The 12,559-nt window shown below is 35.2% G+C and overlaps 1 long non-coding RNA gene across 1 annotated transcript; it reads right to left on the bottom strand.

Annotated features, from left to right (window-relative positions):
• Positions 1-6,830: 6,830 nt before the first annotated feature.
• On the bottom strand, positions 6,831-7,658 carry LOC123310146. The gene is made up of 2 exons (XR_006537335.1): positions 7,376-7,658; positions 6,831-7,318 (listed from the first exon to the last, which is right to left on the bottom strand). It is a non-coding gene; the product is annotated as an uncharacterized LOC123310146 (long non-coding RNA).
• Positions 7,659-12,559: the final 4,901 nt, after the last annotated feature.

Below are 12,559 nucleotides of genomic sequence, written 5' to 3'. Positions count from 1 at the left end.
AGTGTTGGTTTTCTGATCTTGTGTTATAATCATGCTGAGTAGTATATACCTCAAACTTTTCTCTGTGCTTGAAAAAAAATATCAAACAATCAAATATATATAAGGCATACAGAGTTAAAATTCTATTATTTTTGAAAACTCCTCTACAAGACTCTAAATGATAAATGACACATAATTCTTACAATTTTTTTTTTAACTTTGAAAATAACATCTACCGCTGAACTACTTCCACAGAAAATTATACTATACCTCATAATTGACTCAGCGTTCGCGAAATAGACTATCCTCAATTCTTTCTCACTAATATACTTTGACAATGTTCTTATGCCAAAACTGATTTTACTTAGTTTAATAGATAAGTATTCAATGTGGTCGTACCATTTCAAAATTCTATGTTGATAGATTGATTGATTGATAGACTGTTGATATAGACCCAGAAACTTTACAGAATCTTTCACTGGTACACTTCTATTTCCGAGCTTCAAGATGTCATTCAGATCTCGGCGCGATTTATCAGTACTGAAAATTAATGCTGCAGTTTTGTCCTCATTTATTATAAGTTTATTGGAGTAGAGCCAATTTTTGAATATTTTGAAAGTTTCATCTACAAAACAAGTAATAGTAATTAAGAGGCATTTGATTAATAAACACAGATCATTTACATACAGAATGAATAATATCGGGCCTAGTACACTACCCTGAGGTACTCCTGTTTCAATCTTTTTAAACTCTGATTCGGACAACACATCCTCTACTCTAACAGCAACTTTCTGATGGCGACCTCCGAGGTAGGACTCAAACCACCTTTTTACCTCATTACGAATGCCCATTTTTTCAAGTTTTTTGAGTAGATAACCATGATTTAGGCAATCATATTCTCTTGTTTGATCAATAAATAAGCCTAAACCGAGTCCATCTCTTTCCAGTATTTTAATAATAACAGCCTTTTATTTCATAATCACCTTACATACGCTATGCGTATGGTCCGTATATACACATTTGGTAACCGAAAGTTACCAGAGCGGTTACTCTGGTGACAGATATTGAACCGAATTGTCAGGAATTCGACATATACGGACCACCCACTTACTAACCAGGACACCAGGAGAAACCAATATGTATATACGGACCACAGCCTTTGTGTACCATTGAACTAAAGAAAGAAATGGAAGGGACCCGCAGTTCATCAAATCGGCAGAAAGTGTGTCCAAAAGTGTGGGAGTGAGAAAGACTATTGGTGGGTATCCTTTCTCTCTCTTTTAGATATTTTGTTTACATCAATCAGCTGACAGTTTTGTTGATTACTCAGTTTTAATTAGTTTTTGGGATGATTTCTGTTGTGTTCAATTGGAAACGAGATCTGAAAGTGTTCAGAATGCTTAAACTTACGATTAATATTCGCTTGAAAGGAAGGGAAAATTGGTATCCCTCAAAGTATAGTAGAATATGTGAAGATTACCTTCATAATCCAAGTTATACAAAAAAAATATTGAAACTTGATGCTGTACCAAGTGTATTCAATAATATCCCAAGACATTCAAGGATCATGGAATACTTACAGTTCCATCACTCTTCATATACAACTCACTGTGTTATGTGCATCAGAAATGGAAGAACTTTCCGACCAATTCTATAAATCATGCATATGAAACAAGAAATAAAGACTCCTTGCAGATTCCAGTGCACCATCTGAAGCGCATAGACCAGGGCATGGACTTCTGGGGCCCCAAACTATAGGGGAGGGTGGGCCACAGTGAGACAATTTCTACTTTTTTGGCGAAAAAAATTTCAATTTAATTTTTTTAGCAACAGTAACGTATGCATTATAAAATTTAATCAAAACGTAATCATTTTTTGATACAATAATAGACACAACATTACAGAACTTTATTGGAAAATTAAAAAAATCTGATTTTGTCTCATGGTAGCCGACATTGTGGGCCACTTAGAGACACAACATAAAAACAAAAAACAAACGTTTATAAAATAGTATCACACAACTTTATGATCAATATAACTAAATAACAATATATACTGAGCTTCAAACAAAAAATGGCACTAACGGATTTCGATTCCGTCGAATTTAACTCCAAAATTTATGTAAGATTGCTGCCGTTTCGTTCCAGCCACTTGGCTACTTGCAGAAAGCAAACATTTGATATCGGTTTTCTTTACAAAAGAAATATCTTCTACAGCGGGATAAATAAAAGAGTTTTTTTGTTTGACACTATGCCTCAAAAAACTTACTTTGAAATCATCCTCAATGATATCTATGATTTTACCCACAAAGAAAACAGACTTTTTGTCATGAAACTCAACCAAGACATAGGAGTTGATATCTGGGTTGAGATTGTCCTTACTTCCGTTCATATTTAACTCATCAAACGACTCTGCGTCTGAGGAATCAGAAATGAATGAGCTATGTTCACTTTCAGATGACGAAGCATATTGTCGATTTTTTTTAGCTATTGGCAAATGGACCAACATTCGCTTGGTTCTCTTGGCCATTCTAAGTGACTCATTCCGCTTCTTCTCCAAAAATTTATTTTCAATTTCTAATTTCTCGGGTGTATCAGTAGCTATAATACTTTTACCCCTCTTTCTGGAATTAGAGGTTTTTCTTGGTTTGGCTTTTGGATATCCAAATAGTTCTTCCGGGGATTTAAAGTTAATCGCTTCTGAAGTATTTTTTTCAGGAGTTTCAATTTCCTTATTGCCTGTATGAGCTTCTAAAACTTCGCTTTTGTCAGTAGGTGTTTCAACAGTAATTTCTCCTTGGCTTGTTTTTGAAGGTTCCTCCCTATCAGTGACGCTGCTCATTCGGAAATCGTCATCTCCAAAAACGTGGCTATCAAATGGCACAATGCCACATTTTTTGAAACCTGCTTTGATGTTGTTAGGGGTCATGGATTTGTCAAACGCATATCCAACGCACTCGGCAATCTGGAATATTGTAACTGGAATTCCAGGATTTGTCATCATCCATGAGTCCAATGCACTGTTATAATAGGTCTTGAATGGCCCAAATACTGATACATCCAATGGTTGTAGTTTATTAGAACAATGGGGCGGCAGTGTTAAAATAACAACTCCGTTGTCTTTAGCCAGGTTCAGGGTTTCAATTGAAAGGTGACTTTCATGATTATCGAACAGTAGCAAGGTTGGATTCAACTTTGAACTGCCAGAGTGAAAAATAAAGTGCTTAATAACAGATACGAAAAGCTCAGAATTCATCCAACCCGATGGGGTAGCGAGGCCTAAGGTTCCTGATGGAGCTCCGTGTAACATGTGAGGCTTGAAATTAACCCTGGGAAAGATCATAGCTGGTGGTAAAGCATTTCCTAAAAGAGACATAGATATGCATAAAAAAATTATTAACTCAATAAACCAAACACTGTACCTGCAGAACTTATAATGCAGCAGGTGGTTACCAATAATCCACTCCTTTTTTCGCTAAAATCCTTGAGGATTTTTGGACTGTGGTTGTGGAGGTCTCGTCCAGATTATAGACACGAGTTCCAGCGGCAAAACCATTGTAGCGCTTCAATACATCTTCTAAGTTTCGAAAAAACTGCTCGACGTTGTTGCGATTGAAGGATGTAGCTCTAGAAAGGCTGCAGGCTTCTGGTTGCCTAATACTCAGTTCTGGGTGACGTTTCATGAACCCCTGTAACCAGTCCACCCCCGCTGTCTTATTCTCTATCCATTGCTTTGGGATATGAATTTTGTTGTGGACGGCAAGTTCATAAGCTAACTGTCTAACATCTTTTGTGGACCTGCCGTAGCACATTTGGCTACATTTGATAATGAAATCCTTCAGAATATTTTCCTGTTCGTCGGAAAACACTCTCCGTGTATCATAGTGGGGGCGGTAAGATAATTCTTCTTTATTACCTTTAGTATCTTGTGTTTTTTTAACGTACCTAGCTAATGTCTGGTGTTTAACGTTGTTTTTCTCCGCTGCCTTCCTTAAACTCAAGTTATGTACAATTACATCTTTGACAGCCTGTTTCATCGAGTCTGCACTGAACAGGCCTTTGTCAGATTTCCTTTTTCGTCCTCTTGACATGCCTTGAACGAAAAACTTATTCAATAGGAATCTTTACTTATGGGCCACCATGAGACACGTCTCAAGGAGGCCCAAAATTCGTGTCTCATGGTAGCCCATCTTATGCCTGACTTTCAAACTGTCGTATTTTGGTAAAAAATCAAAAAATTGGCTAATAATGAATATCAACGATAAAATGGATAATTACCTGTCTTGTTGAAAACTTCGGACCAATCTCAAAGTATATCAGAAACCACTTATGAGATACTGAATTGATCTTAAGGAAAAATTTCACTATGATGAATACGAATCGGGACTGGCGAATATTTTGTTAATGCACGTGCGGCTTCTTCGGCAACATAAATAAGACTAACATATCTTCAGCCTAAAGCTGCATTCACAATCAATTCGCGGGCCGAAGTGCACTTCGGCACGAAATTTACCATTCGCAATAATCTTGGAACCATATACTCAAATGAATCAAAAATGTAACTGATCAAAACATAGGCATCAGCATCATCTATAGCCGGCACGAAATTCCTTGCCGAAGTGATAGTTTGCGACTTGCAAGAAATTTGGTCTTGAATTTCATTGTGAATGGTAACGGAGAACGCCATCTGCTAAGCTTCCGTGCCGAAGTGCACTTCGGCCCGTGAATTGATTGTGAATGTAGCTTAACGTTTCTGTGGATCGCGACAAATTATGGCGCGTAATTCAAGAATAATGGCGACTGTCTCATGGTAAACGCGTCTCATGGTGGCCCATCCTCCCCTATAATAAACTTCCTTCTGAGTTTCATGACAAGTCATTGATGAACTTTAAGAGAGAAGTGAAAAGGTTGCTTTTAAATGAAACTATATATTCTATAGAAGATTTCTTATGGAGAAAGAATATGTGATGAGGATTGTTTTTTATTTTTATTTTGTTTGTATGCATGTTGTTACCACTGTGATATTTTATATTTGTTTATTACTGTCGACACCATTTGTAATATTAATTAAACGAAGATCCATCTAATCTAATCTAATCCGATGAGAAGCAGAGCGCATGTAAGTTTTCGAGTGAATTTGAATTATTTGAAATCAATAATTTTCTTTTTCATTGTAGACTATTACTGAAGATATATGTAAACTATTATATATATTGTATATAATAAAAATATAGAAAGAATTGGCACGTCTTTTTTTGGACAACGCTCCTTAATTAACTCAAAATTCAGTATACTAGAAGGAAAATATGTATGTTCAACATGTAGATTAGAACCTTGTTGAATTTCACATGATTATATTCTTTCACAATATAGTTAAAATGAACATATTTTTGTTCTTTTCATACAAAAAAAGACTTAAAATTCCGTCTGCACTGCTCTGAAAAATATGATCAACATCGCAAAATTAACTCAGAAAACGTCTTGAATTGATGAAAAATATGATTCCAATCATCACAGTTCGAGAAACGAATCCAAAATTTCAGATATCCCCATCTCCATTGTTGCAGGTATTTGGCAAAAAAATTATTAAATTCCTTCTACACTACTAAAAATATAATTCACATCGCAAATAGGTTATCTATGATCGCATAATCAACTCAGAAAACGTCCTGATTTGATAAAAAATACGATTCAAATCAGAAAAACGAAACGTCAAAAATTTAAATTCAAATTTTAATAGGTTATCTCTCCTTGCGCAAGTATAGAGAGAGAAAGATATACATCCAATTGTCTATTTCAGTCGGCCTCACTTTTGCTGACCCGAGAGTCCCTTCCATTTCTTTCTTTAGTTCAATGTTGTGCACACAAGTCACAGATTACAGAGTAGAACAAGTGAAAAGAAACAACGTCAAAACAATAGGTCTATCTCAGAGATATAGAAGGGGGGAGATTGAGCTTCGAGCTGCGCGAACTGGCTAAAATTGAAGGCCGCCATTTGTCAGGAAATATATACAGCACCGCCTAAAAGTGATAGCATGTGGCAAGAGTTATATACAGGGGGACGTAAAATTCAGAATTTGAATGTTATGATTTCGTTGATAACAGTACTTGAAATTATGAGATTTCGGTCAATTCGTTTCTTATTTCTTCGGTACAATACAAAATGAATATCAAAAATGTCAACGAAGGAAAAACTTTTTTGTTTTGTGTGTTCTGGTGAATATAATGAGATGTGCAAATATTGAACATATCATCTTAACTGTACCAATGAATCCTTTTGAATTATATTCAAGCGTTTGTAACTAACGATGAAGGGAGCGATAAATTTTAATTTAATTGTCTTTTCTATTCATATTGTAATAGAGTAGGTACCTATATTTGACTTTATCTGAAAGTTTTTCGAATTTTTTCTCCCAGTTTGAGAACCTAACTCAATTTCAAAATTTTTTGAATCATTGAAATACTTCTATGTTGATTCTGGTTGGAAGCCAATCAGTGGGAAAAATAGTTTCCTAACAACAAACAAAAACATGAAACGAAATATCAAAATAGGTAACGTTTTCAAAATAAAATCCATGATATCGAAGATTCTAGCAATTTGGTCTTATAGGGTAGTCTGATATATGTGGACTTCGAAGCGCACCAATATTTGGTGTGTTCCAGAATCGCTTCTTTTCACTACTGTTCCCTAATTACGATCAGAGGAAAGTAACCTGAAAAATTGCTCGCCCATTTTCCTTCGAGATGCAATTCTGGAGCTCTGCTATTAAGTTTTAATTTTTATTTTCTGGTTCAAAGGAACACGATTTTGTCTATCTGAAGGACACCAAATTTTTTGCACAAAGTGGATAATTTGATCTGATATTTTTTATTGGAAGTAAGACATGATATGATGAAAGCTAACAAGTCGATACATTTTTCAGTAGCTACTGGCATTAAATATATAAAAAAAAACATTTTTCTATTCATTTTATTTATACAATATTTTATCTCCAGTATCGATTGCTGCATACGATCAAGTGATGAAGCCTTCTAATTGCAGAACCTTGAATTTTTCAGTATAAACTTTTTACAGATTGAATATTCTAATTTTAAAATGAGGTCTGGCAATATTTTTCACTAAAAGAAAGCCATGATATCTGCTAATTACTGAAGAATATAAAAAATGTTCTTTCAAGGAAGGGAACAAATCATCAACTCGATCATAAAATGTTTGGGACTGAATTGTTGCAAATGCATCGAGAAAATTTTCATCTCTTGGAACTCTATTTTTAGTTGAAATCATCAAATTCCTGATTGACATATCGTTATAATTCCATATGCTGGTACATGAAGTCCCCCTGAAACAAACATAAAATAAAATCATCTCAGTTTCATATTAAATTATCTCATCTTACCTTGATTTTTGAAGAATATTACAATTCCCTCAAGACTGGAACTTTTAGGGTCACAATATCATTCTCTACATTTTTTGAATATCTTTTCATCAATGTGGCACTGAATCAAAAGATTTCTCCCAATGATGGGCAGCATTTTCAGAAATACGTTGATCTTGTCACAAAAAGTCCATCACTTCTTTCATGTGTTGTATATTATTTTTAGAGACTTAATTGTATAATTTCCTTCTATATGATGCTTGGAGTTTTTTCAATTCGATGTGTCGTCATCAATTTTGAAGGAGAAATACTGAAACAAGTTTAAAAAATTTGTAAATCTATCAAAGATATTAAAAAATTGATATAATTGGGAACTTACCTATAATTGTGAAGTAAGCCATCGTAAATATCCTGCTATTCAGCGAAAAAAGCTAATAAAACCACACGAATCCGCTAAATATCACCAAAAATACGTTGATATTTGTTATTATTGTTCCCTTCGTTTGACTTGACAGCAGGCAACAGAGACAGAGACAGGTTGTCTCTGGCAGGCAATGGCAGCTAAATGACAAGAATATTCACAAAATTGTTAAACCGTGATCATAATAGGCGCTTTCTTTTTGGTGCTTCATGCACCGGTACAGCTCCGGGCTTCTCGCCCCTGAGCTGTTCCCAAATAAAACGGTTATTAGTGCGCCAACTGCGCGCACCGAGTTGGATGATCAGCTGTTGAGCAAAATGACAAGAGACAAGTCCGGATTCGCGGTTCTTCGGATTATTTGTTATAAGTTTGACGTTTAGCTGCATTCACAATCAATTCGCGGGCCGAAGTGCACTTCGGCCCGAAATTTACCATTCGCAATAATCTTGGAACCATATACTCAAATGAATCAAAAATGTAACTGATCAAAACATAAGCATCAGCATCATCTATAGCCGGCACGAAATTCCTTGCCGAAGTGATAGTATGAGGCGCCGTTTGGGCCAAAAGTGTTTCAACGAATTATTTATTTTTTTAGTCCAAATATACATATATCCTCACCCAGAATAGTAAATATCACCTACATTGACAAATATATCAACTAAAATAATTTATATATTTTAAGGCATACTTTTGACCCAAACGGCGTGAAATCCAAATATATTATAATTTGAACTATTTTATGTCGCCAGGAGATGGCGCAGCCTATGCGAGTTTCAAGAAAATAGATCATTCGGCAACCCTGTCAGACGAGGTCAGTAGTAAGCAAAGTGGCTTATAGATAGCACTAGCAGCGGTACTGTTATCGTTATGCATTGAACTCTATGGGAACATAGAGTTCAATGTCGTTATGCAGATAGCTAATAGCTCTTCTACAACAAAGATTACAGAGTAATCTGTGTTCTACAAAGAGTAACAGTTGGGGTGAACCCCAAACGGTGATGAAAGCACTTATTTAAAAGGCCGAAAGCGTAGCGTACTGGAAACGGGAGGTTTCCCTTTTTAGTAGACTATTTTGGAATTTCGATACGAGTACTTTGCTATTTCAGTTTCCGTAAAGCAAGCTCAAATACAAAACAAATTCAAAATTCATGTTTTTTGTGATGTTAACAATGATTTTGGCGGGGTAATCATTATTTTTCAGGATGCATCTTATTTTATTCAAGTTAGTTGTTTAAAATTCATCTGATGACAACAACAAACTTGAATGAAATAAGATGCATCTTGAAAAATAGGTCGGCATTGTTTTAAGTAGTGGTTTTTGTTCTATAAACTTGACCTTTTTCCTGTCAAACAACTGAAAAATATCAATTTCCTCATCACTGATTGTTTTTCGAGCTTCAGGAGTGCACATTAATTGTCTATGACGGTATAGTGTTCTCCTAGATACACTAAAAATACTATAAAAGTCCTGAACCTCTCGAAAACATATTTTTTCTTGATTTATATCCTACCTAGGACAAAACCATTTCTTTGCACATAACGTACATATAAATTGTGATCTGATTCATTTAATTTCGATTCTATGTGTTGGTAAAGATTCCATAATTCCTGATAAATAGGGATCGAAATATCTTTCAGGACATTATCTGTAGCTGCCCCGATAAAAATGTTGAAAATTCGACAATAATTTTAAATTTTTTGGTGCTGCAAATTCAATATATCTATTTCTCCGCTATAGATGCGAGATTTGACAAATATTGATAGCAATCAATCACTTCCCTAAGAAAATCATCCATCGATACAATATTAGACATTATTATTATTATTATCTGAAAATGATCTCAGGAACAGAGATAACTTCTTGCCTTGAGTTTGTCTATGCTTTAGAGGGTGCGAAATAAACAACGCGTCTAGAATTTACGCGCGTGAATATGTTTTGTATTCGAGCTATTGAAAGTATAGTTTGCTTTACGGAAATTGAAATAGTAAAGTACTCGTTTCGAAATTCCAAAATACCCTTCTAAAAATGGAAACCTTCAGTTTCTAGTACGCTACGCTTTCGGCGTTTTAAATAAGTGCTTTTATCACCGTTTGGGGCGCAGCCCAACTGTTACTTTTTGTAGAAGAGCTATTAGCTATCTGCATAACGATAACAGTACCGGTGCTAGTGCTATCTATAAGCCACTTTCCGTACTACTGACCTCGTTTCACAGGGTTGCCGAATGATCTATTTTCTTGAAACTCGCATAGGCTGCGCCATCTCCTGGCGACATGAAATAATTCAAATTATAATATATTTGGATTTCACGCCGTTTGGGTCAAAAGTATGTCTTAAAATATATAAATTATTCTAGTTGATATATTTGTCGGTGTAGGTGATATTTACTATTCTAGGTGAGGATATATGTATATTTGGATTAAAAAAATGAATAATTCGTTGAAACAGTTTTGGCCCAAACGGCGCCTCATATGATAGTTTGCGACTTGCAAGAAATTTGGTCTTGAATTTCATTGTGAATGGTAACGGAGAACGCCATCTGCTAAGCTTCCGTGCCAAAGTGCACTTCGGCCCGTGAATTGATTGTGAATGTAGCTTTTAAGTCGTTGATAATTAATAAGTTTCACTATTTTTCCGAAATCTATTGCCATGTTTTTGGTTGAAAAACTTGATTTACCGGGTAAACATTACCCTTTCTTTGCTATGGAGAGTAAAAATATACGAAATACTGGATATGTCTGTAGATATAAAACTTGAAAAAATTATTTAACAATGATTTAATCTCTTAAAGCTTCGTTTATAATCCTCTTTGGTAAAAGTAGGTAAAGAGTGTTCTGATTTTACGAAAATTGCATTCAAGGACGTGAAATATCAACTTATTTGAAATGAAATGCTACATTTTCACTGATGGGCGCTACTAAACTGAAGCTTGTCGTTTATTCATTTGATCGATCTCTAAAAATTATGCATTCATGAAAAAAATGATTAGTTCACTCTTCAAACCTGAAAGAACGAATCCTATCTTCATTCAAAATCATTCAGTTCTAATTCCATCTAACATTGATTCTTTATTCATTTATTCAATAAAAAAATTAACTGACATCTTCAATTGACGAAAAAATCAATCTTAGGTGGTCCATAAGGTGTATTACAGCCTTTCTATAGTATTAATCCACAAATTTCAACAATACACGTCTTCTAATATTTGTTGACATGTAAACATAACCAAAAAGTTTGTTTACGGGCTTCAAGCCCTCGACGTGCACCAGCATTTCGGTTGGTAAAAGAGGGGGCAGGGGAAGGGAACGCGAGCTGCTCCGGTGCTTCACGCCCCAATCAAAAAGAACGCGTCGGTGCTCGAGCGAGATGCACCGGAGCTGCCCAGGAGCTGCTCAAACGGTCAAAAAGAAAGCGTAAAATACCGTGATATGACCTGACAAATGGCGGACCCACTTTTGTCCCATGAAAATAGGATGCGCAGTGGTCGAAGCTCAATCTCCCCCCTTCCAAAGAGTAACCAACCATAAAGTAAGTCAAGGGCGTGTTCTGTGTAACTATGGAGGGTAGAGACCCTCCATATGTGTAACCATTGTTGGTTACTCTTTGCCCCTTCTATATCTCTGGTCTATCTACAATTCAAAAAATCTTCCAAACTGTAGGGCTCCAAATTTATAAGATATTTAAATAATTCCTTTTTGAATGTTTTCATATTATTCAAAGTTTTTATTCTAATTGGTAGTGAATTATAAATCTTTATGCATCTATATATTCCATCTGTCTTTGAGAAGTTGTCAATCTATACCTTGTGTAGATGTAATCATAGAGAAAGGGATGGATGGATGTAATCTATATTCCTCGTTTCATAGAAAGCTTTCTTATTTTCATATTTCTTGAAGAGTTCTCTATTACCCATAACAAACAGTACACATTCCTGGACATATATAGCATATATTGTCAATATCCCCATCTTCTTGAATATGCCTCTGCATGTTTCATTATATCCCATGTTGTTAATGATTCGGACACTTTTTTTCTGTAATATAAATAGCGGTTTTATGTCTCCTGCTCCATATAATGTAATTCCAAATCTTTAGATATTTGTTGTTGATATATCTGGACATCACCCTCAGACCATAGATTGAAGGCGTTACTTTCTCACAAAGGTAATTTATGTGGTCATTCCATTTCAGATTTGTATTTATGAATATTCCCAAAAACTTTGTTGAATCGACAAATGTATATTGTTCTTGATTTAATTCCATGCTCTCCCTTTCTTCAATACTTGATAGTGTGAAGAGTATCAATTTAGTTTTCTCTTTGTTCAACAATAAATTGTTGTTTTTGAACCATTTGTTTGTCTGATCCATAGTAATTTCGCCCAATCTTTCAATTTCCGAATACGATCTACCAGCAATAAGTATGTTTTTATCATCCGCATAATTAACTGTAGTTATCCTCTTTTCTTCTGCCTCTGTTATTTCTTCACTCCCAGGCTCTGTGTCTGTTTCATAATCATTTAAATAAATTATGAAGAATAATGGACAAGCGATGCTTCCTTGTGGTATGCCCAGAAGAAGCATCTCTATTCCAGATCTTATTGTCTCTCCATCTATTTGAAACTCCACCATTTGTGTCCTACATGTGAAGTAAGATTTTGCCCACTGAAGCACTGGACCTCTTATACCATAAAGTTCCAACTTTTTGATTAGCTTGTAACATAGACCTAATAAAAAATGTATTATTAGGTCTATGGCTTGTCACTGTCTAAACAGTCATACCGTCT

This window comes from Coccinella septempunctata, chromosome 3 (genome assembly GCF_907165205.1).
Source record: "Coccinella septempunctata chromosome 3, icCocSept1.1, whole genome shotgun sequence".
Taxonomy (NCBI): domain Eukaryota; kingdom Metazoa; phylum Arthropoda; class Insecta; order Coleoptera; family Coccinellidae; genus Coccinella; species Coccinella septempunctata.
Note: the sequence above shows the minus strand (reverse complement) of the source record. Positions and strands in the feature narration are given on the sequence as shown.